The sequence below is a fragment of the Mesoplodon densirostris genome, chromosome 5 (assembly GCF_025265405.1).
Source record: "Mesoplodon densirostris isolate mMesDen1 chromosome 5, mMesDen1 primary haplotype, whole genome shotgun sequence".
NCBI classification, from domain to species: Eukaryota; Metazoa; Chordata; class Mammalia; order Artiodactyla; family Ziphiidae; genus Mesoplodon; species Mesoplodon densirostris.
Window position 1 is genome coordinate 9,426,961 of NC_082665.1, and position 24,730 is coordinate 9,451,690.

The 24,730-nt window shown below is 44.7% G+C and overlaps 1 protein-coding gene across 1 annotated transcript in view; it reads left to right on the top strand.

Annotated features, from left to right (window-relative positions):
- Nucleotides 1-20,883, top strand: part of SETD4 (SET domain containing 4) — an 84,727-nt gene extending 63,844 nt beyond the window's left edge. Inside the window, exon 12 of the mRNA XM_060099738.1 lies at nt 20,745-20,883. The gene's annotated coding sequence lies outside the window, so the exon portion shown is untranslated. The remainder of the gene's footprint in view (nt 1-20,744) is intronic.
- The last annotated feature ends 3,847 nt before the right edge of the window (nt 20,884-24,730 follow it).

Genomic DNA, 24,730 nt, shown 5'->3' on the forward strand with positions numbered 1-24,730 from the left:
AATCTTAGTCAAAACATGCTTTTAAGAGAAGGGGACTCAAAGTAGGACAACGACTTGTTCTTTCTGAAATGGCATATAATTTAAAGTGGTATAACCTTTGAAGGGGAAATGCGATCTGTTCAGAACATCGCAGTGGTATTTAAGGAGGCTCTCTGTCTGAAAGCCCCATCTCAAAGAAGGCAGGTATTTGGTTTCAAATGATCAAAACAGCCTTGTACTCTTCTTGGAGTTATTTTGACATCTAAATAATAGTTCTGGCATTTCTTTCAGAGTGTAAATCAATAACGTTGACTTAGTGCATTCTTTCCTCTTATTTTCTTTCCTTACTCTTTTATAACCTTAGATCCAGTATTAATAATTATTTTAAGCCTTAGCTTAGGTTTGGTCCTTTGCCACGTAGTGATGCAGGAGGTACCTCCCCCTCCCCCCTCCCTTTATCAGTTGCCTGGCTCTTCCAGAATATTCCGTTTCTGGGACAAAGACTACATCCATCTTCAAATGCAGGTCAGTGGGTTTAGCGGTGGCCCTGGACATGTTTCTTTTTCCCCTTTTCCAGTTCTTACAGTATTAAAACACGTACATCTTTCTCCCATTTTTACTACACTTTGCTATCCTTAGTTCTCCCTCGTCTCTCACTGGTGTTTCCGAACGCTGTTCTGCCTCAGAATCCCTGGTGCTTGTTGAAGCTGCCATTCTTGGGCTTCACCCCAGGCCTAAAGAACCCAAATCTCTGGATGAGGACCCAGAAGGTGCAGTGTAACAAGGACCCAGAGGTGCTTTCAGCATTAATGTCTGAGACTCACTTCCTGCTTTTCCAATTCTCTTCTCTTCCTTCCGGTGACACCCTAAGTAGTGATTGATTCACTAGCCTCTAATATGACTATTATTGTATTTTCAAAAATGTTTGCACCAGCTCCCCAATTTTTTTTTTGTTTTTTGTTCTTGGCCTTCATGCCTCCATTTAATGGCCAAGCCATCGGTGCCCAGATGATGCCCATGCCCCCGTAGGGGAGTCCTCCCTCCTGCCCGGTATCCCCTGAAGAGCCCACCCAGGCTCTACAGGGAGACAGTGTGGTGTAGGAGGGTGCTGGGGGTGGGCATGAGGGGGCAGAGAATCGTGAAAGGTGGTGGGAGAGGTTTTGGGTCTTCAGACCTCGGTTTGATGAAGAATTCTGCTGCATAACCAGCTGAATTACCTTGGTATATTTGACCTTATGAAAGCCAGATTTCTCAGCTCTCACAGGGTGGTGGGGACGGGCAGGAACCGGGGAGATACTCTACAGTGCAGGGCTGTTAGGAGGATAAAATGAAACAATGCATGTAGCGCCAGGAGGTGAGACCACATGGTAACTTTGATTATTCTTTAGTTTATTCCTTTTATCTTCATTCCTGCACTTTTGTCTTTGGTTGACTCAGCTCCTTATCTTTTTCTTTGTTATCCCCTCAGATGTGACAGTTACCTTCTTAAATTCTCATCTTTTTTAAAAAATAAAATTGTTTATTTATTTATTTTTGGCTGTGTTGGGTCTTCGTTGCTGCACGTGGGCTTTCTCTAGTTGCATCGAGCAGGGGTTACTCTTTATTTTGGTGCACAGACTTCTCATTGCCAGTGGTTTCTCTTGTTGCAGAGCATGGGCTCTAGGTGCGCGGGCTTCAGTAGTTGTGGCACGTGGACTCAGTAGTTGTGGCTCAAGGGATTAGTTGCTCCTCAGCACATGGGATCTTCCCGAACCAGGGATCAAACATTTGTCCCGTGCATTGGCCAGCAGATTCTTAATCACTGTACCACCAGGGAAGTCCCAGTTTTCATCTTTGCGTCTTCTTTTTCAGATACTCCTCTCTAAAATGACTTCAGCTTATTCCAACCTTTAATTCTTGATCTTGAGGTAATGGTCTAGAAATTTCTCAAGCTAAGAGTCTTGGTAGATATCTGCTGTTCTGGTCTGTTTTGCACCCATCGCTTCAACAACAGCACTTCTCTTCACCTTTGAGGTCCTGCCATTCCTCCCCCATCATGTGTTGCTGGCTGGCGTATGGGCATCTGACTCAGGTGTGTGCCACTCATGGTACCTTGTCCTTCCCACCACGGTGATTGGTCCCAGGCATTGTCATAGGACACAAGCAGGGCCTATTAGTGTTGTCTTCTGTAGATTTATACATTGGACTTGCAGAGAGAGCTTGCTGTTTGGATCTCCAAGTCTGCTCTAAGATTCCTTCAGGGTGCTGATGCTTGCTTGCGGGTGGAGTGGCGAGTAGGAGTGAGGGAAGAAGGCAGTGTCTGTTGCCTCTGGGTCTTGTCGTGTCCTGAGGCTCACTCCCCTCTTACTGGTAATGAACACCTTTCCAACCTCTGTTTCCTGGAGGGGGTCCTTCTGCGGAGATGCTGGGTGCTGGCTCTTTTAGGACTTACAGTTTTCTTAAGCGTTTGTATTCCATACCCCTTTTTCTTTCCCAAGTCATGTACACACTGTCATCGTGGCTGAGTTTGGGGCAGCATCTAGGGAGACACATTTGTCACACCTGGAATCGCCGTTCCCCTCTATCCCTTAGGTCCTGTTGGTGAAATTGGCCCCTAAGATCCATCCCTTTATCCAGCATGGTTGCTCTTTCCTAGGGAACCTCACACTCTCTCCTATTCCTACCTTCTACTGATTCTCCTTATTTGACCCTTTTCTTCCTGCCCCCAGTTTCAACAGATATTAAAGTAATTTCTGGGAGGCTTTGGGCCCCCATGATACTTAGTGGATGACACCTGTCTGGGTGGTCCAGCCATCTCCACAAGCTTCATCTACAGCCTAGCAAGGACTTCTGCTACACATATCCTTAGAACTGTGCAGAAGTATGTACACATATCATTCAGATATCGGGATAGAAATAATATAGGAGTCATTAGTGGATGCAAGTACAAAAATTTCAATTCTGGGACTTCCCTGGTGGCGCAGCGGTTAAGAATCCGCCTGCCAATGCAGGGGACACGGATTGCAGCCCTGGTCTAGGAAGATCCTACATGCCTCGGAGCAACTAAGCCCCTGCACCACAACTACTGAGCCTGCGCTCTAGAGCCCGTGAGCCACAACTACTGAAGCCTGCACGCCTAGAGCCCGTGCTCCACAACAAGAGAAGCCACCGCAATGAGAAGCCTGCACACTGCAACGAAGAGAAGCCCCTGCTCACCGCAACTAGAGAAAGCCCACGCGTAGCAACGAAGACCCAATGCAGCCAGAAAAAAAAAATTTCAATTCTATTTAATTGCGTCAGTGGGATGTGGTAGAAATAGGAGGAGGTAGGGATCAGGGTGCATATACACTATGTTTGCCTCTGCCACTGAATAGCTGTGAACTTCAGACAAGTCAGGAAGACCCTTCTTCCCACTGTTTTCTCATTGGTAAAATGAAGGGTTTGGTTTACATAAACCTCCTGCCTCTAAATTATGTGTTACCTTATGGCGAAGATTTTAAGTTGACATTTAGGGCCCATGGCAGTGGATTTTGAGCCGTGTGCTCAGAGCCCAGAGCGCTGAGGGCTGGGGTCTAGGGTCTGGGGGTGGGGCTGACTCAGAGGATACGAGAAGGTCCAGTGGGTGAATCCCTGAATCTCCATCCTCCTACTATAAGAAGACCAGCTCTGATTTGATCGATTTTATATATTGAAGACCTACATAAAATTTCATTCATCAAAATTGCACTGTTGCTGGACTTCCCTGGTGGCGCAGTGGTTAAGAATCCGCCTGCCAATGCAGGGGACACGGGTTCGATCCCTGGTCCGGGAAGATCCCACATGCCGCGGAGCAACTCAGCCCATGTGCCACAACTACTGAGCCCATGTGCCACAACTACTGAAGCCCGTGCACCTAGAGTCCGTGCTTCGCAACAAGAGAAGCCACTACAATGAGAAGGCTGCGCGCTGCAATGAAGGGTAGCCCCCGCTCGCCGCCACTAGAGAAAGCCTGCGCACAGCAACCAAGACCCAACGCAGACAAAAAAGTAAGTAAATTAATTAAAAAAACCACAAAAGAACCCTCATTATCTCTTCTAAAAAACAAAGAATCTATAAAAACTGCACTGTTGCTAAAAAGAAGCTGGAAAACCCCTTGCTTATTCAAACAATGAAAATCACCCTCATCTTGGTCTAGCTTGGTATAACTAGACTTACCTTTCAGTACTCCCCAAATTACTCTCTACCTCAATCAGCCTGATAATCTCACAGTCCCTTAAATACCTCATGCCCATCTGCGCTTACCTGGTTCTGTTCAAAATGATCTGGCCTTGGAAAATGGGAAATTACTGACTACAAGAAAATGTTAGTTCCTGAAGTTACTAAAATTGGTCTCACTTAGCAAGACACTGTATAGTTGGGCTGATGATACGAATGAGGTCCCAATGCCAGCAGGAGAGACAGAGGAGTGAAGTAGTTGATAGCTCAAACCTCTGATGTTTCTTATGTAACACCTTCGGGGCAGTGAGGAGTGGGTTTCACGTCTGATGAGAGTGGGAGGGGAAAGGCATCCGCCTGTCCTGAGCTATGGCCATGAGGCTGCTGTGGGGTGTCCCTGGCTGATTCATAAGATTTGTCCACATCAGATCATTTCATTGAGTAGTCACCTGGAGATGGGACCTGAGCAACGGCAAAGCCAATAGGAGTCACCTACATCCTCACCCCTCACTCTGCTTATGATTTCCACCTGGAACACACAGGCTAGAGGCCCCTCATGTGTTCTCTGGGTCTCTGGGAGCCAGGGCGGTGGGTGCGGCACAGGCTTTATTCTTCACTTCGTCCACAACACAACCCTCAAGTGTGTGGATTTATCAGGTGTTAATGGAAGGATTGGAGTTTAATTACAATAAATCACAATGTAAAAGGTGAAGGATGATAAAGCTTTTAATGTAAAATGTGGCTTTCTTTTTTTTTTGTGGTACGTGGGCCTCTCACTGTTGTGGCCTCTCCCATTGCGGAGCACAGGCTCTGGACGCGCAGGCTCAGCAGCCATGGCTTACGGGCCCAGCCGCTCCGCGGCATGTGGGATCTTCCCGGACCAGGGATCGAACCCGTGTCCCCTGCATTGGCAGGTGGACTCTCAACCACTGTGTAAAATATGGCTTTCTTTTAATTGAAGGGCAAGTTCACCATGGAGTTCAACCTCTGCATGGACACATGCCAGTTCCCAGGGTAGCTCCTCTGGCCTAAAATTTCCTTTCTCATCTCATCCTCGTCTGCTTTTGACTTCAAGATTTTGTCAGTGTAAAAAATGAGTTGTGCTGTTTCCTCTTTTCCTAGTATCTGAAAAATTTTATGGGAGAGTAGAATTCCTCTTCCTTGAGTGTTTGATAGAATTTACCTGCAGAAACATTTCTATGTGGGAAATTGTTATTACTACTAATTTTACGTTTGCATATATTTGAAATTTTTGATCGTAAAAAGTGGAGAGAATAGAATCATAAACCCCATGTATTTATCATCCAGATAGGAAAGAATTTAAATCAGTGATTAAATTTTGTAAATATTTATAGGACCATTCAGGTTTTCTATTTCTTCTATACTCATTTTTGACAATTAGTGTTTTTCTGGATATTTATCTATTTTAATTAAGTTCTCAAATTATTGGCAAAAATTGTTCATAATTTTCTGTCTTTTAAATTTGTACATCTATATTTCTGTTTTTCATTCCTAATCTTTTTTATTTATGCCTTCTCTCTTTTCTTTAATCAGACTAACAGAAGTTTATCAATATTTACTACCTATTTCAAAGAATCTACTTTTCTCTTGATGTTCCTTTGTTTTAATGTCTGGACTGAGGTGCACCCCAGGGCTGGAACTGAGTTTGGGAGGGACCTTGGACCATTAGATGATGTGCCTAGCTAGGATGCTCCTCGGGCAGATCAGAGGAGGGATTTTCAAGACCAAGCTAAAGACGGTCACTTTCAGGAATACAGTACATATTAAAAGCAATGCCGGGCTTCCCTGGTGGTGCAGCGGTTGAGAGTCCGCCTGCTGATGCAGGGGACACAGGTTCGTGCCCCGGTCTGGGAAGATCCCACATGCCACAGAGCGGCTGGGCCCATGAGCCATGGCCGCTGAGCCTGTGCGTCTGGCGCCTGTGCTCTGCAAGGGGAGAGGCCACAGCAGTGAGAGGCCCGTGTACCGCAAAAAAAAAAAAAAAAAGCAATGCCATAGAAAGAAAGACAACAACAATAATAATTATAATACTAATACAGATTAATTATTGTGTGCTGAGGACTAGGTTAGGTGATTTACACACGTTGACTCGATGTTTACAATAAGCCTGTGATGTTTCTGTTATTAACCTCATTTTCAGGTAAGTAAATAAACAGGCGCTGTGTGAATAAGTAATTTGCTCAAAATCATAGAGTTTATCGATGGTATTTGATTTTAAAACCTGTGTTTTTCCTGTTATCCCATTAACCATGAACAGAGGGAAAATTGGGTGGATTGCTGGAAATCTTGAGAGTTTGGACCACAAGACATGAAAAGCCAACGGGATAAACAGAGTTCAGCTTGTCACCTACTTCCTTGGCCATTCTGGGCCAAATGAATAAAGCAGACTCAGTTTCATTTTAAATGACTTGATCTTTATTTTATTCTGGGAACTCCAGGGAGAGAAAATGTACCTAGTGAAAAGATCCAAATGGAAACAAATTCTTTTTTTCAATACAAGGGAAAAGTATTCCTTGAAATGAATTTTTAGTATGAAAAATTTGGGTAAATGGCATTAAAAAATTAAAAAATTGAAATACAGTATTAATGTTTGCCAAAAGAATGAGCTACAGTGAGTAACCTGGAAGCTTTCATTGTTTTAGTTTTTCACAGCAAAAATATAAAGATGATAATATGCAGAACACATTACCAAAATGAGCATGAGAACTCCAACTAACCTTTTGTTGAAAGCATTGTTCTCAGTCTATTTAAAAAGCTATGAAAATTACAAAAATAATTACCCATGGCACTTCTACTATTACTACTTTTTTTATAGAACAACATTGGCTTGTGTAGTCCTAGAGTTGCATGTCAAGTCATCCATGTGTTTGTTGTGTTTGAGTACGCCTTCAGGAATCTCTGAGAGAGGTACCCAGTAGATAGTTAAGTTTCTGATTAAAAACAAAACAAAACAAACCCTTTTATTTCTTTTTAAAACTCCTTTCCTTCTCCCTTTCTTAGTAATTAGTTCCGTGCTGTCCAATAACACTTCCTGGTAAGTGTTTTATACCTGTGCCATTGAATATGGCGGCCACTAACCATAGGTAGCCATTGAGCACTTGACATGGGTGGTTAGCATGACTAAGGAGTTGAATTTTAAATTTATTTCATTTTAATTAACTAAAAATTAAATAGTTACATGTGTCTAGGGATACCCTATTGGACAGTACACATTTAGTCTATCAATCCATTTCAGAGTGTTTGTTTCTGATGGTAAGACATCATTTGTGATGCCTGCTTGTGTTTTATAGTGGTTTGAATTACCCATCTGATTTCCCTAACTCTCATATTTCCCACATCAAAAAGATCAGTAGCTGAAAGAGGCTGGCTGTATCACCTTTTAATCAAATTTGATTTTGTTGTTTGGGTGGGATCTTATGCCCCAGTTATGGTTTATTCTAGGTGGGGTTCTGTGGTTGAGTGTGGGTGAACTGTGGCTTTATACTATACCGCTGGCATTCATGAAACACACTGGATGCTGAGGGCAGTCCAATGTAACCTGGGAGGAAGGGTATTTGCTTATCTTTCAAGTTGTTTGAAGACCAAACCACAACCATGTTGGGATAAAGTAGCCGGGTGAGACAGAACGAGCAAACTCTAGGGAGGCTTCATCTCCGCTCACCACAAAACCTCCATGTTGATACACATGGGCCTTAATGACAGACTTTCCTGGGTCTCAGTTGCTGTGTTGAAGTGGGGAGTAGTATTTTTACTGCATGTAATTATTTCTGCAGTTGCCCTAGTGTTTTAAAGAAAGTGAGAGCGACCCTTTCTTTAAGAGATGGCAACAGGGCCTCCCTGGTGGCGCAGTGGTTGAGAGTCCGCCTGCCGATGCAGGGGATACGGGTTCGTGCCCCGGTCTGGGAGGATCCCATATGCCGCGGAGCGGCTGGGCCCGTGAGCCATGGCCGCTGGGCCTGCGCATCCGGAGCCTGTGCTCCACAACGGGAGAGGCCACAACAGTGAGAGGCCCGCATACCACAAAAAAAAAAAAAAAAAAAAAGAGATGGCAACAGTTTTGTACTCTGTGTAGATTTCCTGTCTTCCTGGTTCCTGGTAGGACAGTTTCCAGTCTTCCTGGATCAAGTTCAAGTCTGCTGGATCCAGAGCCAGGGGTCTTTAGAGTTACAACTAAATGCACTGGTTCAGATGACAAAAACTGCAGGCCTGTTGCAGAAAAAGGCCCATCTAAAGCAGATGGCACAGAAGGTGTTTTTCCTGTTGTTTCTGATCACGTTTCTTCACAAAAACTTGATTGGTCTCTTGATCTCCTTCCTCAGTACCTTGCTGAGAAACAGGCCTGGTTTCTGATGTCTGGGTCATCTTGTCTTGTGCATCTTGTCTGAATCTGTGGTCATCACCATGCACAGGCTTGGCAAAGCCAGTCAATGTACAGATACTGGAGGCAGAAGGACTTTTCTTCCCTAATCTTCCTAAAAAGGGTGGGAAAGCATCCTTCTCCCCGTTGGACCGTCTGATGCTTACCTACCCAGGTGGAAGTGTGAAGGGTGGGTTGTCTATTGCACGGTGGGAAGAGTCTGCCTCCCTAGGGGGCTGTGTGAAGTCCAGGTTGACATCTGCCGCCCCCTCCTGTTCTTGTCACCGCAGGTATCCATCCCACTGTCAAGAGGATCCAGGAAGACTCACTGCTCTTCCTGACTAATCTGTGTGATTCTCATGGCACTTGTCCTTACATTTCACATGGCCACGGTGTAGAGGAAGGCTGGGTAAGGTCCGTGAGCCAGGCAGGTGCACATGGGGTCCCCTACCTGTGAATTTCACCTTGGCCCATGCTCTTGTGATGGGCCAGGAGGCAAGAGCCATCGGCCTGATCCCTGTTTTCCCTGAAGCTCCCCATCCTGAGCAGCACTTTGCCCTGGCTGATTGAAGGTGAAGGCAGATGCATAAGGGGGTACCCATTCTCTCCCTTCATCCTTCCACTGACTTCCAACATTCATTCATTTACTCATCCAGCCGTTATTTATTGAGCACCAACTATATACCAGCTGTCTTCACTGTGGCTATGGTTGTGAATGAGACTTGCACAGCCCGTTTCTATCCAACCCACAGAATAGCTTCTAGACACATTTTCCTTCCTTAAAAGTTCTCTCCATATTCTTCCTATAGCATCTGTATCCCAAGGACAGCGGGGGCATCTTATGAGGATATTTAAAATGTGTTTTTCTAATCGATTCCTCCCTTTGGAGGCAAAGTGAACTAATGTAATAAAAATAGAACCAAAGAGGCCAGAGTCAGAGAGGACACAAAACCCTTCATGGTGCAGGATGATTTACTGGGATATATTTTCTCTACTTCTGATGTCCGAGGCGAGAGCAGGGCTTTCTGTCCAGGAGACCTGGAGCCGCCCTTGTCCACGCAACAGAGGCAGGGTGCGTCTGGTTTTCAAAAGTACTCTGTTTCGAGAGGGCTGGGGACAGGGTTGGAAATGCTGGGGCCCCGGGGATGAGGCCCTGAGGCTGGGAAGTGCTGCAGTCCTGGAGTGCAGGCGGGAGGTTGCTGCATGACGCCCCCAGAGACAACAGGACCTCTGCTGTATCAGGGCCGTGAGAGGGTTGGATGTGTGTGAGGGTTGGGTTATGTGAAGGTTGGGGGTCTATGTTTTTCTTTTTTTTAATTTTTTTTAATTTTTTTTGTTTATTTAAACAAAAATGTATAGTTGTTGAAATATAATTCACATATCATACAATTCACCCATTTGAATGTACAACACACTGGTTTTTAGTATATTCACAAATGCATGTAACCATCATCATACTTAATTTTAGAGCATTTTCAACACCTCAAAAAGAAGCCCCAACCGTTTCACTATGGGTCTGTGTTTTTCAATGGCTGGGCCTGTGGGGTTGGTTGTCATGTGTGTGTGGGGCACTGAAAAGGAACTGGGGCCTTGGAAGCTGCTGAGACAGACCCCTGGGCCCAAGCTTCAGATGGGCTTGGGCAGGGACATCGCAATAGTAAACCGACGGTGTTCTGTGATGCCCTGTTCATTTCTGATTATCTCAGTTTGGGCGGCTGTAAGGAAGAGCAGCAAACTCCAACAGACTTTGTAGGCCCATGTTTATAGCAACATTGTTCACACCCGCCAAAAGGGGGAAGCAGTCCAAGCATCCATTGATGGATGACTGGATAAGCAAAGTGTGGTAAATCCATACAATGGAATATTATCCAGCCTTAAAAAGGAAGGAAATCCTGACCCCTGCCACAACATGCATGAAACACAAGGTTACTTTTCATTATGCTGAGTGAAGGAAGTCAGCCATCAAAGGGCAAATACTGTATGATTCCACTTACATGAGGTGTATCTGGAGGAATCAAATCCATAGAGACAGAAAGCAGAATGGTTGTTGCCAGGGCCTGGGGGTGGGGTGGGGAGTTATTGTTTAATGGGAACAGGGTTTCTGTTTGAGGTGATGAAAAAGTTCCAGAGATGGATGGTGGTGATGGCTGTATAGCAATGTGAATACCACTGAATTGCACACTTAAAAATGGTGAAGATGGTAAATTTTATGTTATGTGTATTTTACCACAATTAAAAAAATAAATGAAAGGACAACACAATGGGCCTAATTTGTTATAAGTTTTATTTTATTTTAAAAATTTTATTTATTTATGTATTTATTTATTCATGGCCACGCCACATGGCTTGCGGGATCTTAGTTCCCTGACCAGGGGTGGAACCGAGCCCCCTGCAGTGGAAGCACAGCGTCCTAACCACTGGATCGCTGGGGAAGTCCTCCTTATAACTTTTAGAACGAAAAGAGAAATCTGGAATAAAACTTCAGAAGAGTAGGCTGGGAAAATGGAGGGAGGCTCTGTTATTTCACAGGGCATGAAGTGAGACCCAATTTCTTGTGGATTAAAACATGACATAGAATCCAAAGTCTCATCAAAAGAAAGTTCTCTCCTGGGCTGCCCCTCCCTTCCATCCTGTTTGTGTGTGTTTTGAGCGCCGTCAGTGACACAGACGTTTATTTCTCTGTCCCAGAGCAGTAGGGGGGCCGCTCGGTGGTCGCTGCTCCATGGGGTCCCCCTGGGACCAGGCAGGGGGGGCTGGGCCTGCTTCAGTGTTACTGCTCCATCCCTTCTCCCAGCCTCCAGGTCGAGTTGGGCGCTTACACTTGGGGAGTGCACTCTTTGCTCTCAGTGTCCGCCCAGGGCAGTGTGCCCCCAAATTCTCTACCAGAAGGGGGAAAGGCAGTCCAAGTGGCCCAACCTGGGACAGGTCAACCGGATTCAGTACATTTGAAATGAGCAGGTACCCACCTCCTCGAGGGCCTGTGGGGACACCGGTATGGTTGCAGAGAGCACAGCCGGACGTGGCAAAGGAAACCCTTGTCAAAGGTTTCCTAAAGGCAATTGTAGGCTGAGCTTGACAGAAAACTCATTTCCCCAAGGCAATGGAACCAAGCTTTACTTTGATATATTCAAGGGGCCCCGGCCAAGCTTGGCCTTGCATCTATCAGGTTAGGGTTAGGGTTAAGGTGAGATGTTCGGACAGGACCCTGGGGGCAGAGCTTAGGTCAGCACGCAGGGCCCAGTTTCTCCTGCAGCACCGTTTCTCTCTCCTCCCTACTTCTCCATCCCCCAAGGCCACATCTGTTTGCACGTGGAAATCAGAGGTGCGTGTCTCTGTGTTTAGAAAGTGGGTGCTCTATGAAACCTGGAGCAGGGGGGCTTCATCAGCGCCAGAGGGTGTGGCCCACCTGCCTTTCATTATCTGAGGTCAGAGGTTTGAGTCGTGAACTTGACCTCCTGTTGTCACCGAGGCCCTGGCTTGAGCTTCTGCGTCTCCATCCATGACCAGGTTGTGTTCCAGAGTCACTCCAAGGTGAGCTGCCCCGCTGTAAAGCCCTTTAATATTTTGGCCTAAGCTCCTGTCCCATCTGAGGCATGTAACCGATTCAAGTAGCAGCTGGGGCCCTTTGTTTATAACTCTCTCATCTCACATTTCTCAGTGGATTTCTTTTTGGAGACAATGTTCTATGAATCACCTCTGAAATGAGAAATTATCAGCTTAGGGGCTCTTCTGTTTGAATTGTCAGAATAAGAATAAACTAACTCTGAAGTCCTTTCTGGAGTCCTAGGCCCACCACAAAGATGGAGATGAATCCCCTGCACCCTGATCTGGGGACTATGTTTTCTTCTATTTTACCTCCAAAGGGTAGCAAGGGAGTTCTCACCTGCTTCTTTCATCTCCCTGCTGACTGCTGACCGTCCCACTGTTATCCTGGTTCTCCACTTACTCTGTGTTGCTATGAGTCTCAGATTCCTCATCTGCAAAGTGGGTATAATAGCTCAAGGCTGCTGAGAGTTTGTGAGTTTCTGTATGTGAAAGTACTTTATTGATTTAAAAATGCTATACCAATGGACATTACTTTTCTGCTAAACAAAAACCATGAGAAGATAGGGCATTTGTCTTTCTCTGGACTCACTGCCTGGCAGTGAGAATATCAGTCTTTTTTTTTTTTTTACATCTTTATTGGAGTATAATTGCTTTACAATGGTGTGTTAGTTTCTGCTTTATAACAAAGTGAATCAGTTATACATATACATATGTTCCCATATCTCTTCCCTCTTGCGTCTCCCTCCCACTTTCCCTATCCCACCCCTCTAGGTGGTCACAAAGCACCGAGCTGATCTCCCTGTGCTATACGGCTGCTTCCCACTAGCTATCTATTTTACGTTTGGTAGTGTATATGCTACCTTATTAAAGCATTTTAATAATGAAGACCATTTCTCTCTCCTCCCCCTGGCCCTCTCTCCCTCTTCTCCCACTTTGGTCCAGGAGGCAATGAAAACTGGCATTCACTTCTTTTTGTCTTTCCTGGTAGCCCGGTCTCACTGTTGGAGTAGCTTTCAAAGCTATTTCTCCTTGAACTTCTGCTGTTGCCATCCGCTTTTACAAGGGTCGATAGAGGACGATGCTCTGAGCCTGTGAAGGTGTTGGAAAGCCAGACAGCCTGTGTCTTCTGACTCACAGAGACTGATGTGAATGTTAAAGGCAGGAATTTTTGTTTTCTCCCGGAGAAGGTCATTCATTAGGAGGCTGAAGAACCAGAGTGGGCTCAGCTCAGGGCTGGTGGAGGCTGCTGATATACTCAGCTTCTGAGAGCGCTCTGCAGTCCTGACTCGTCTCTGCCCCTGGATATGGCATCTGTCCTCCCGTCCAGTGGGTCTGGACTATGTTCCCAGGCTCACGGGCAAGTGAATATCTGCACAGTGCTTTGTTTAAAAGTTTGAATCTGATTGTGTGATTCAAGCCTGTGTGTCAGACTTCAGCCAGTGGCTTTTGGGGGAGCTTGTAGGGGTGAGAAGTTATCCAAATTCTGTGACATGGGAAGACTTTCTGTTGATTTTAATGTACTTTGTACAGTTTTCCAAGGCTCTTGGCAGCTCTGTGGTGGCCTGATTCTTTGTGTAACACGAGGCTGCCATGGATGCAGCAAAAGAAGAGTTAGGAGTGTGTGGTTCACCAACTTGGAATCCGGACGCACACGTTCTGGATTTTATTGCCAACTAACAATCTTGAGGGAATGGCTGGCTTAGCAACATAACATCTCTCCCTGAACCTTGGTATTCCAGCTAGTTCTTCTTGAAAATTACTGCCATGTGATAACTTTTTGGTGGTCTCTGTGTGGAGAAGACAGAGAAGGATAAATGGTATGAAAATTGGCATCAGACTTGGCGTTTTGGCTGGCTGTCTCAGAGGGGTGGCTGCTGTACAGAGGGATGTGCTCTGTCAAGGGTTGGAGGGAAAAAAAGATGAGCTTCACTCGGCTGCTCAGGATGTCCGATTGTTGGAAGTAGAGTTGGGGAAACCCAGAAAACACTGGTGAAATCCAGGAAGCCAAGAGCATTGTGACATCATGCATGTGAGAGATCGAAATGGAAATTCCACTATTTAGGTGAAATCCAAGACTTTGAATAATCACAGCTTCACAGGAAGTTGCAAGAAAAAAAATATACAGGGAGGTACCATGTACCCTTTACCCCTGCAACGTCTTGCTTAACTATAATAACAAAACTATGAAATGATGCAGAGTGCTTTTGAAACAGCTAGGTGACACATCAGGATGATGAAATCACAGTGCTATTGCAAAGATAGCATCAATATTTTTTGAGCCCCTACTATGTGCCCATCCATATATGGGGCATAGGGAGTGTAAACAAATCAGTCTTGGGCCCTCCACTGAGGGAGTTACAGAATAACCAGGGAGTCTGACATCAAATAAAAAAATTATGTGCATAATTCATGAATCACAGTTGTGATAAGTGCTATGAAATGAAAATAGAACCAAAAGAAAAAAAGTTGATTTCGTGAAAAGATACCTTAAAACGTTTCCATGATGTTTCATAATCTTATTTTAAGATTTGCCAAAGATTCTATGGTAGCTGCAACTTTGGAGTTTACTCCTTGTATTACATTTATTATAATTACGCCCTTTCTGGGCTTATTTTTTTCCGATTTCTTTTTTTTTTCCAGTCTGTGAAAGCCAAGTATGTCTTGGAATGGGCACTGATGGTTCTGCCCACAAATGACAGTTTATGAGGGTGTTTTTAATGTACGTTAGCAATTTGGCTGCAGAAAGGGAATCAGACCTCAGAGGTCCATTCCTTAATATCACCAGCAATTAGGAGTGATCACATCGAAACTGACGCCTGCCAAGAGGAGGGATTCTTGAATGTTGGTTGGTTTGGCGAGACCCTGAAACATCTTCTCGATTACAAAGCTTGCTGCCTCTGGTTTCAGAGGGCAGCTCCGGCCAGCCACGCAGAGTTCATGTGCACAGGGTTCCTTCTTGTGGTTCAGCGATATGATCTAATTTGGAATCCTTATGGTTTAAGTGAAGAGAGGAACAATTACATGTATGTTCCCTGTTGAACACAACACGTGGTATCCAGGCAACTCAAGTGGAACGTACGGGAGAGAGCAGCTCTCCCCACCTGCTTGGTAAACTTAGCGCAGGTGGCGGAAATAATACCTGGATAAATACCACCGATCACTTAGGACATTTTCTTTAGATCAACATTTGCCCTGGGAGGTTCTCAGGTCTTTTGGCTTTGGCCAAGCAAACAGTGTGTTTCAGACAAGAAGTGGAAGTCAGAGGTTTGCCAGAAATGGACGGGGGGGAATGGGCTTTAACAGCGGTGTAAGCAGCGGAGCTTCTCTTCCGAGGTCAACTTCGGGTCTTTGTGAGATGCAGCCTAGACTTAGGATACCTGCCCAATGGGCACGTGATATCCAGAAGTGCTGACTTTCCGTCTGTTCAAGAGGAGTGTCTTTTGTAATTTCTCACTCCTCCTTTTACATTCTACATCACGGAGCCTTTCAAAATGCACTGTTGGTACAGAAGTAAGATCTCCACTTCAGGTGCTGTATTTGGCCACCTGAAAATTCCAGTCCTTGTCCTTCATCATGACTTTAAGTTCGTGGGGTGGGGGAGCAGAAGTCCCCCACGATATCCGTTGCCCAAAACCTGACTTTTCTTCCCTCTGTGGGGAAATTGCTGGATCTGTTGATGATCCTCTTAATGGGAATCTTTTTGTTGAATTTCACTTTTATTATACATTTTATTTATTTATTTATTTTTTCAGCTTAGCATACATCTGCAGAGAACTTTATTATTTACTAATTCTTACAAAATTTATTCTGAGGGTAACCCTTTCCTGACCATATCTCCAAATTCTTTATTTTATTTTATTTTATTTTATTTTATGTATGTATGTATGTATTTATTTATTTATATTAGTTTCTGCTTTATAACAAAGTGAATCAGTTATACATATACATCTGTTCCCACATCCCTTCCCTCATGCATCTCCCTCCCTCCCACCCTCCCCATCCCACCCCTCCAGGCGGTCACAAAGCACCGAGCTGATCTCCCTGTGCTCTGCGGCTGCTTCCCACTATCTATCTACCTTACGTTTGGTAGTGTATATATGTCCATGCCTCTCTTTCGCTTTGTCACAGCTTACCCTTCCCCCTCCCCATATCCTCAAGTCCATTCTCAAGTAGGTCTGTGTCTTTATTCCTGTTTTACCCCTAGGTTCTTCATGACATTTAAAAAAAAATTCCATATATATGTGTTAGCATACGGTATTTGTTTTTCTCTTTCTGACTTACTTCACTCTGTATGACAGACTCTAGGTCTATCCACCTCATTACAAATAGCTCAGTTTTGTTTCTTTTTATGGCTGAGTAATATTCCATTGTATATATGTGCCACATCTTCTTTATCCATTCATCCGATGATGGACACTTAGGTTGTTTCCATCTCCGGGCTATTGTGAATAGAACTGCAATGAACATTTTGGTACATGTCTCTTTTTGAATTATGGTTTTCTCAGGGTATATGCCTAGTAGTGGGATTGCTGGGTCATATGGTAGTTCTATTTTTAGTTTTTTAAGGAACCTCCATACTGTTATCCATAGTGGCTGTACCAATTCATATTATACATTTAAAATTATAATTTTAAGAATGATTTTTTCCCCCCAGAATGTTAGAGTGGAGTTTCAGATCGTTCTTTTTTTTTTTTTTTTTTTTTTTGCGGTACGTGGGCCTCTCACTGTTGTGGCCTCTCCCGTTGCGGAGCACAGGCTCCGGATGCGCAGGCTTAGCGGCCATGGCTCACGGGCCCAGCTGCTCCGTGGCATGTGGAATCTTCCTGGACCGGGGCATGAACCCGTGTCCCCTGCATTGGCAGGCGGACTCTCAACCACTGCGCCACCAGGGAAGCCCCGATAGTTATTTTTAATGACTGCTGGTGAATGGGGAGGTGTGCTCTTGGGCCTGGAAGCCTCATGTACTAATCTTTGCAGGCAGATGCTGTTCTAACTCTTGGAGGCACCTCCTCTATACCCCACAGGGCCTGGCATCGTGCCTGCTTCGCTGTTGAAAACGTGTAACTGGATCGTACAGGTGTTAAGAGCTGGGCTTTGGAGAAGTGGTATCTGATTTTGAATCCTGCTTCTGCCACTTAGTCTTCTGAGTCCTTGGACGAACCACTTAACCTCCCTGAGCCTCAGTTTCCTCATATGTAAAATGGGGATAATAAGAACACCACATAGAGTTGTGAAAATTAAATGAGATGGTGCTTAACCTGTTACATAGAGCCTGTGGATCGCCTTTCTCCCTGTTAGATTGAAAGCCCCATGGGGTAAGGATATGTCTCATTCACTGCTATATCCCAATGCCTGGTACATAGTAGATGCTCAAGAAAATACTCATTAGATTAACAAAAATGTATTATAGATTTTTCTATGATATTACTGAGTAGAGAAAGAGAACAGTTTAAAGATCTGAGGAATGAAGACATGAGACAATTCTATTTGAAACATAAAATAATGGGAGGAAATTATTTTTACCAACATGAGTTATGTAGATGTATCTTAGTATTGGGCATTAATCCCACTTTTAAGTAAATTTATTATTTTAACTAAGAAGTCATCATTAATTTCTTAATAAAGTCATCATTAATTTCTTAATAAAAACATTAATGATGTTTTTAGGATTCCTGAGAGAAACTGACTTAGATGTTGAAAAATCTTCGACTAATATGCATGTTTTTAATAGAATTATGGTTTTTGGCACCAAATATGGCAGTGATGTCCCCTTTCTTTCATTTCTTCTCTTTCCCACTCCTTCTTTCTGGCTGTCTTTCTCTGCCTCCAAAACACAACGCTATCGTGCATTGAAAACATTTCTGAGAATTAAGGATGAGGGGAATGTTAGCTTCTCAGGGAAAGTTTAAAATAAAGTCAAAATAGTGTTTTTCCTTAGGAGTTACTCAAGCTTTGTAATTCCATAGGTAATCAGTATTTTTTCTGCTCTCCAGATTACCAAAATCTGGTATCAACCTGTAGCCAGTTTGGAGCATCAATTCTTGTCTGACTCAGTTGGGAATGAGGTAGGCATTCATTCAAACACCCATTGCAAAGTACCAAGTGGCTTTGCGTGTTTTAAGGACAGTTCTTCAACTCGCCACCAGGTGGCAGAGGTACTCCACTGAAGTTCACCAGGGCTGCGTTTTGCTGCGTTAAAACAGTTTTTGGCACTTTTCTCCTTTCTGGACTGGATGGTTAGCATTTTTCTGGATGCAGAAAAGAGAGCAGCTCATGAGGGCTTGTACTTAAACATTTAATGTAGGAATTAAAGTACATGTTAATACAGATTCTGGCACTTATTTGCCCACTTAAATTATCTGAAGGGTTATGTATTTTTAACCCTTAAGAGACTGGTGTTGACATGTAATTTTGATTATTATTATTTTTTTCTTAAGGTCAACTTTGATTTCCCATCTCCTTATTTCTAAGCCCCAGTCTGTCTCCCCGCTTTCTTTGTGGGATGATAACGAGGCTAAGAATTAAGAACAAGAGTGTTGGAAACGCTCAGCTCTGGATTCAAGTCTAAACTATTCCACTTGGGTGAGCCGCTTACCCCATCCATGCCTGAGGTTCCTACAGAGTGAAATGCTGGAGGGTGTGAATGAGGTGATCTAGCTGATGCCCCTGGGGCACCTATGGTGCTCACATGGTTGTGTTTACTGCTAGCTGTGAAAAGGCAGTGCAATATTTTGTATCTCTGTGTAATATATACATACATACATACATATATATATCTATATATCTATATATATAGATATATAGATATATAGATATATATATTTTGCAGTACGCGGGCTTCTCACTGCTGTGGCCTCTCCCGTTGCGGAGCACAGGCTCCAGACGCGCAGGTTCCGCGGCCACGGCTCACGGGCCCAGCCATTCCGCGGCATGTGGGATCTTCCCGGACCAGGGCACGAACCCATGTCCCCTGCATCGGCCGGCGGACTTTCAACCACTGCGCCACCAGGGAAGCCCCCTCTGTGTAATATTTTATATCTCTGTCCGGATGCTACATTATAACTTAGCGACGGCCCCTTTGCTTGCTCTTCCCATTCTCACCGCTCCCCTCTGGGTAGGCTGCACCAGTGGTTCTCTTTGCTGTAGAAAGGGGAGTGGTATTGCCTCCTCAGGGCACAGCTGGCAATGTCCGGAGACAGTTTTGGTTGCCACAGTTGGAGAGTGGGTAGAGGCTAGGGATACTGCTAAACATCCTGTAGTGCACATCCTGCAGCGCCTCCCACCCTCCACCCAGCAAAGAATGATCCAGCCCCAAATGTTAATAGTGCCCAGGTTGAGAGACTCAGGGCTCACTGGCACTCAGTAGAAGAGAAGTTCCCGGTATTTGGTCTAGTCCATTCAACTTGATGAAATTCCAAACATATATTGTACTGATCAGGCCTGTAGTAGACTCTGGAGCCCCAAGGATGATAAGACACAGACTCAGTCTTGGATCTGGGAAGGGTCTGGGATTTTACTCACAAGCTAATGAGTTAGCCTCTTACTGGTTCACTGGATGCTGGCAGAAGACAGAGTCCTGGGTCAGAGACAAGGGACTTCATTATTCATGGCAGAGCAAACTGAATGAGTATCATGATGACCTGGGTTCCCCTTGTCCTCCAAGCCCCACAGGGGCAATATGAGGGGTCCAGGTGGATGTTCGGTGTGCAGTGGGTTTGTATCATAGCCGAGGAATGCCGAGCTTGGGGAATCCACTGTTCTTATAGTAAGTGATAAGCAAGCCCGTGTTTTGTCTGGGGGGAAGACATTATCCCATCCCTCAAGGGTGTAAAGAATTATATACAAGGTGCAGAGGATACAGAGCAGGATATTTCAGATGGGTAGCGTTTGAGAAGGCTTCACGGAGGAGGAGATATCTGAACTGGGTTTTGAAGGGTGGATAGGGTTTCAACCCACAGGCAAGGGGAGAGAATATTTCTCTCTTCTTCCCAGAAATAAATTAACTTATCTCCTGAGCAGCTCAGCACAGGTTGTATGGGAACAGGGAGGACACTCTGGAAAAGTCCTGGCTGGGTTTGATTAACTAGTGAATCTGGGCGGGCTGTTGCCAGTTTTGTCATGCTATTGTCAACTTATGTCTCAAGGTAATTTACTATGAGCAGATAGGCTATGTTTTTTTCAATATTTTTTAATTGAAGTATATTTGGTTTACAGTGTTGTGTTAATTTCTGCTATACAGCAGAGTGACTCAGTTATACATATACATTCTTTTTTTTTATATTCTTTTCCCTTATGGTTTATCATAGGCTATTTTATTTTTATTTATTTTTATTTTTTTTGCCGTATGCGGGCCTCTCACTGTTGTGGCCTCTCCCGTTGTGGAGCACAGGCTCCGGACGCGCAGGCTCAGCGGCCGTGGCTCACGGGCCCAGCCGCTCTGCGGCATATGGGATCTTCCCAGACCGGGGCACGAACCCATGTCCCCTGCATCGGCAGGTGGACTCTCAACCACTGCGCCACCAGGGAAGCCCATATCATAGGTTATTGAATATAGTTCCCTGTGCTATACAGTAGGGCCTTGTTATTTGTCCATTCCATATATAAAAGCTTACATGTGCTAACCCAAGCTACATTTTTCTTATGTGATTTTTTTTTTCCCATGCTGTAGCTGGGAGCCTGTTCTGGCCCACGGGAACCGGACTTCTTTATCACCAATAGACCCTCCTTCAATACATGATAGCATGTTTGGCCAAGGTTGACGGGCTGGAAAGCAGGATCCAGTGGATCACCTACAGAAGGAGATGGAGAAGGAGGTAAGCGCAGCAATGTGGAGTCCAGTGAGTGAGCCTGAGAACTGTGTGGGTCAACACCGGGGCGTGTCTCTTGTTGCCTGTGGTAGTATCCTCTGGGCACACTGGCTGCATTGAAAGTATCAAAGATGGGCAGGCAGGATATAAAATGCAGCCTAACTGTGGAGAATCCTATGTGATACCGTCACAGCGTGGCCTGTTATACCACAGTGGAAAAGATGGTCCTAGGTTACATGCATCAACGTGGATAAATCCCAGTCTTTTAATCTTAAGCCCAGAAACCATTCTATATATTTCCAGTCGGAAGGGTTTAGTACAGGAATTCAGGTCCTACAAAATTGTTGGAAGGGATGGGAGGGGATGAAATCCAGAGATGGGGGTGCTCCTTGGAAACCGAAGCATTGCAGGAAGCCACTATGGCTACCACAGACACCATCGCTGCCTGAGGAAGAGTGAAATCCACCTTGTACCACCGTCCACCTGTCATTGGTCATAGAACAGAAACCCCGTTGGCAAGAGATTCTGGGGGTTGTGGTCCTCAGGCTTCTACTTCCTGTGACAGAGCTGAGAACAAGGGGACAGGATAGTGCTGAGTGTCCCTAGATAAGAGTAACATGATGGTGAGTGACAAAGCAACTCCCAGAAGATTACCTACAACATGGTAACATTTTTTTTTGTTTGTTTTTGGCTGCACCATGCAGCTTGAGGGATCTTAATTCCCCAACCAGGGGTTGAACCTGGGCCCTTGGCAGTAAAAGCATGGAGTCCTAACCACTGGATCGCTAGGGAATCTCAACATGGTACCATTTTTATAAAGCACAAAATTAAACAACATATTGTTGGGCCATTCACGCAATGGTATGCCAGAGCCGGCTTGAACTGACTTGTGAGATCCAATAGTTAAATTTTCAGGAATTTAGCAAGGCAGTTGTTAAACATAGCTGCTATTAAAAATTAAATTATATAAGCTTACAATAAAATAATTACAGCAAAGAGAATGGTAATAAATACTCTAACTCATCATCTCCTAATTATCTTACTTATTTTATTATTATCTATGCTTTTGAGGTTATTATATCTATTGCATCTGTATGGTAAAAATCCTATAAACTGGCATGCTACCATGATCTCTTTCCAATTCAGTGTTCAGTGACATCACCTTGGTAGCTTGAAATGAGCCACTATTTATATGAAAGAAATTGGCCAGTGCTACAAATCAGGGTGTAATTGCTTTGTTGATTGTCTGGATATAACAAAATGACGCACTAAATGTTAATAATGATTAACAGATTAAACTGAAATGTTTGTCATGTCTGCGGCTGTTACATTGTGAATAGCACAGAAATTGAGGAAATAGCCTTCCAGTATTTGAAAACTGTTATCCGATTCCACAAAGAAGTTGCTCACATAATTGATAAAAAAGTGATTTTCTACCATTTGTCTTTGTCATTTTGCTTTCTTATTACTTGTTAATGTAAACAAAAATATCAACCAACCTTCATACTGAAACTACATTGCTTCATCTGTTGCAACCATAGGTTGGTCACAATTATGAAAGTTCGGCAAAAATAAAAAATATTCTGTGAGAATCAATTGAATGTTAGAGGTTTATAATAAGGATATTATGTATTTTATTATTTGTAAACTGTGTGCTATATATCCTTTCTATCAAACAATTTATAACAAACTTATTAGGATATACGCACATATTTAATTTTTGGAGAGCTGATTTTTAAACATTTACCATCACATCACTGCATATATATGATGAAGCAAGGGGATGATTAACAGCATTCCAGGTAGCTGTTACCTTTGGGAGAGATCCCACGTGGATATCCACTCACACCCCCTTCTGTTTTGTCTTCCTGCCCTCGTTTGCCATCTACCCAGTCCTCCAAGTTCAAAGTTGGGGAGTCGTGCAGGAATCCTCCCACCCCCTTCACATCTCATTGCCAGCTATTGTTTTTTCCTTCCCAACATGTCATGGTATTTATGGTTCCACCTGAAGGGAACCGTTTCCAGCTTGGAACCCAGTTGAGAAATGCCTCTTCCCACTGATTCCTCTCCTAGAACACACAGGGCACTGACTGCAGTGGAGGTTATAGTTGTCCGACAGAAGACAGAGGATGGAGAGTGAGCCAGAGCTTTGGGTTTTACTCAGGTTTTCAGCCAAGTTGCTGTGGGCATTGATCAATCTACGGGAAGCCAACCTCTGCCAAAACAATTGGTGAAGGTCTATAATCGATACAGAAAGAAGACTTGGAGCAGCTCATAAGGAGAGACCAAGAGTCAGGTCCCTGCGAAGAAGAAAGTGACAGCCCAGTGTCAGTCCTGGGATGCAGGGTACACAGAAGAGGATGCGCAGGGTCCACGGGGACAGATCCAGACCAGAGGATGGGGCTGCTCTCCAGGTGGAGCAAGTGTAGTCTGGCACGGAGGTGGGGCTGAGCCAGTGTCGCCGGCGCGGTGCCCTGACCCCGGCCAGAGGCCTCCCTGCTGTGTCCAGAGACAGCACACAGGCACCAGGAGCTTCACCACCTCTCCACGATGCAGCTGCTTCCCAGTGAAGCTCTGGAGGAGGAAGGAAGGAGGGCCGAGCGTGGAGAGAAGCTGGGAAGGGGTCTCTGCGGGAACTGACTGCTGCTTCTCCTCTGCTGCCTTCAGCATCTGTGTCCGTAGGATGTTCATCACCTGTGCCCAAGGCAGGCGCCCTCTCTGCTGGGCTGTGCTTTTCTGTGCCATGAACAAAGCCCCCGTCTGCCTCCCTCTCTTCCTCCCCCTCCAGTCTCTCCAGATTCTGCCCTGCTTAGGCCGACTCCTCTCCTCTCTTCAGAGGAGACATCAGAGGAGACAGGAGGGAGTTCCTTATCGCTCCGGCCTCACCCCTTGTTGGTATCAGTATCTTGCTAAACACGAGTCTTAGTTGTGGAAATCACTAATGCCTAAGTCACCTCCCAAGAGAATCAATATACACAGAATTTAGCTTTCTGTTCACACGGAGGGTTTACTAGCTCTGCTATTTTTATCAAGTCCTGTATTTATTTATTTGGGGGGACTTTTTTTTTTTTTTTTTTTTGCGATACGCGGGCCTCTCCCGTTGTGGAGCACAGGCTCCGGACGCGCAGGCTCAGCGTCCATGGCTCCCAGCCGCTCCATGGCATGTGGGATCTTCCCAGACCGGGACATGAACCCGCGTCCCCTGCATTGGCAGGCGGACTCTCAACCACTGTGCCACCAGGGAAGCCCCCATGGGGGGACTTTTTTTTTTATTAATATCTTTTTCTTTTTTAACATCTTTATTGGAGTATAATTGCGTTAGTTTCTGCTGTATAACAAAGTGAGTCAGCTATACATATACATATATATACATATATCCCCATATCTCCTCCCTCTTAAGCCTCCCTCCCACCCTCCCTATCCCATCCTTCTAGGTGGTCACAAAGCACCGAGCTGATCTCCCTGTGCTATGCAGCTGCTTCCCACTATCCATCTATTTTACATTTGGTAGTGTATACATGTCCATGCCACTCTCTCACTTCGTCCCAGCTTACCCTTCTCCCCCCTACCCCGTGTCCTCAAGTCCATTGTCTACATCTTTGTCTTTATTCCTGTCCTGCCCCTAGGTTCTTCAGAACCATTTTTTTTTTAGATTCCATATATATGTGTTAGCATACGGTATTTGTTTTTCTCTTTATGACTTACTTTACTCTGTATGACAGACTCTAGGTCCATCCACTTCACTACAAATAACTCAATTCCGTTCCTTTTTATGGCTGAGTACTATTCCATTGTGTATATGTGCCACATCTTCTTTATCCATTCATCTATTGATGGACACTTAGGT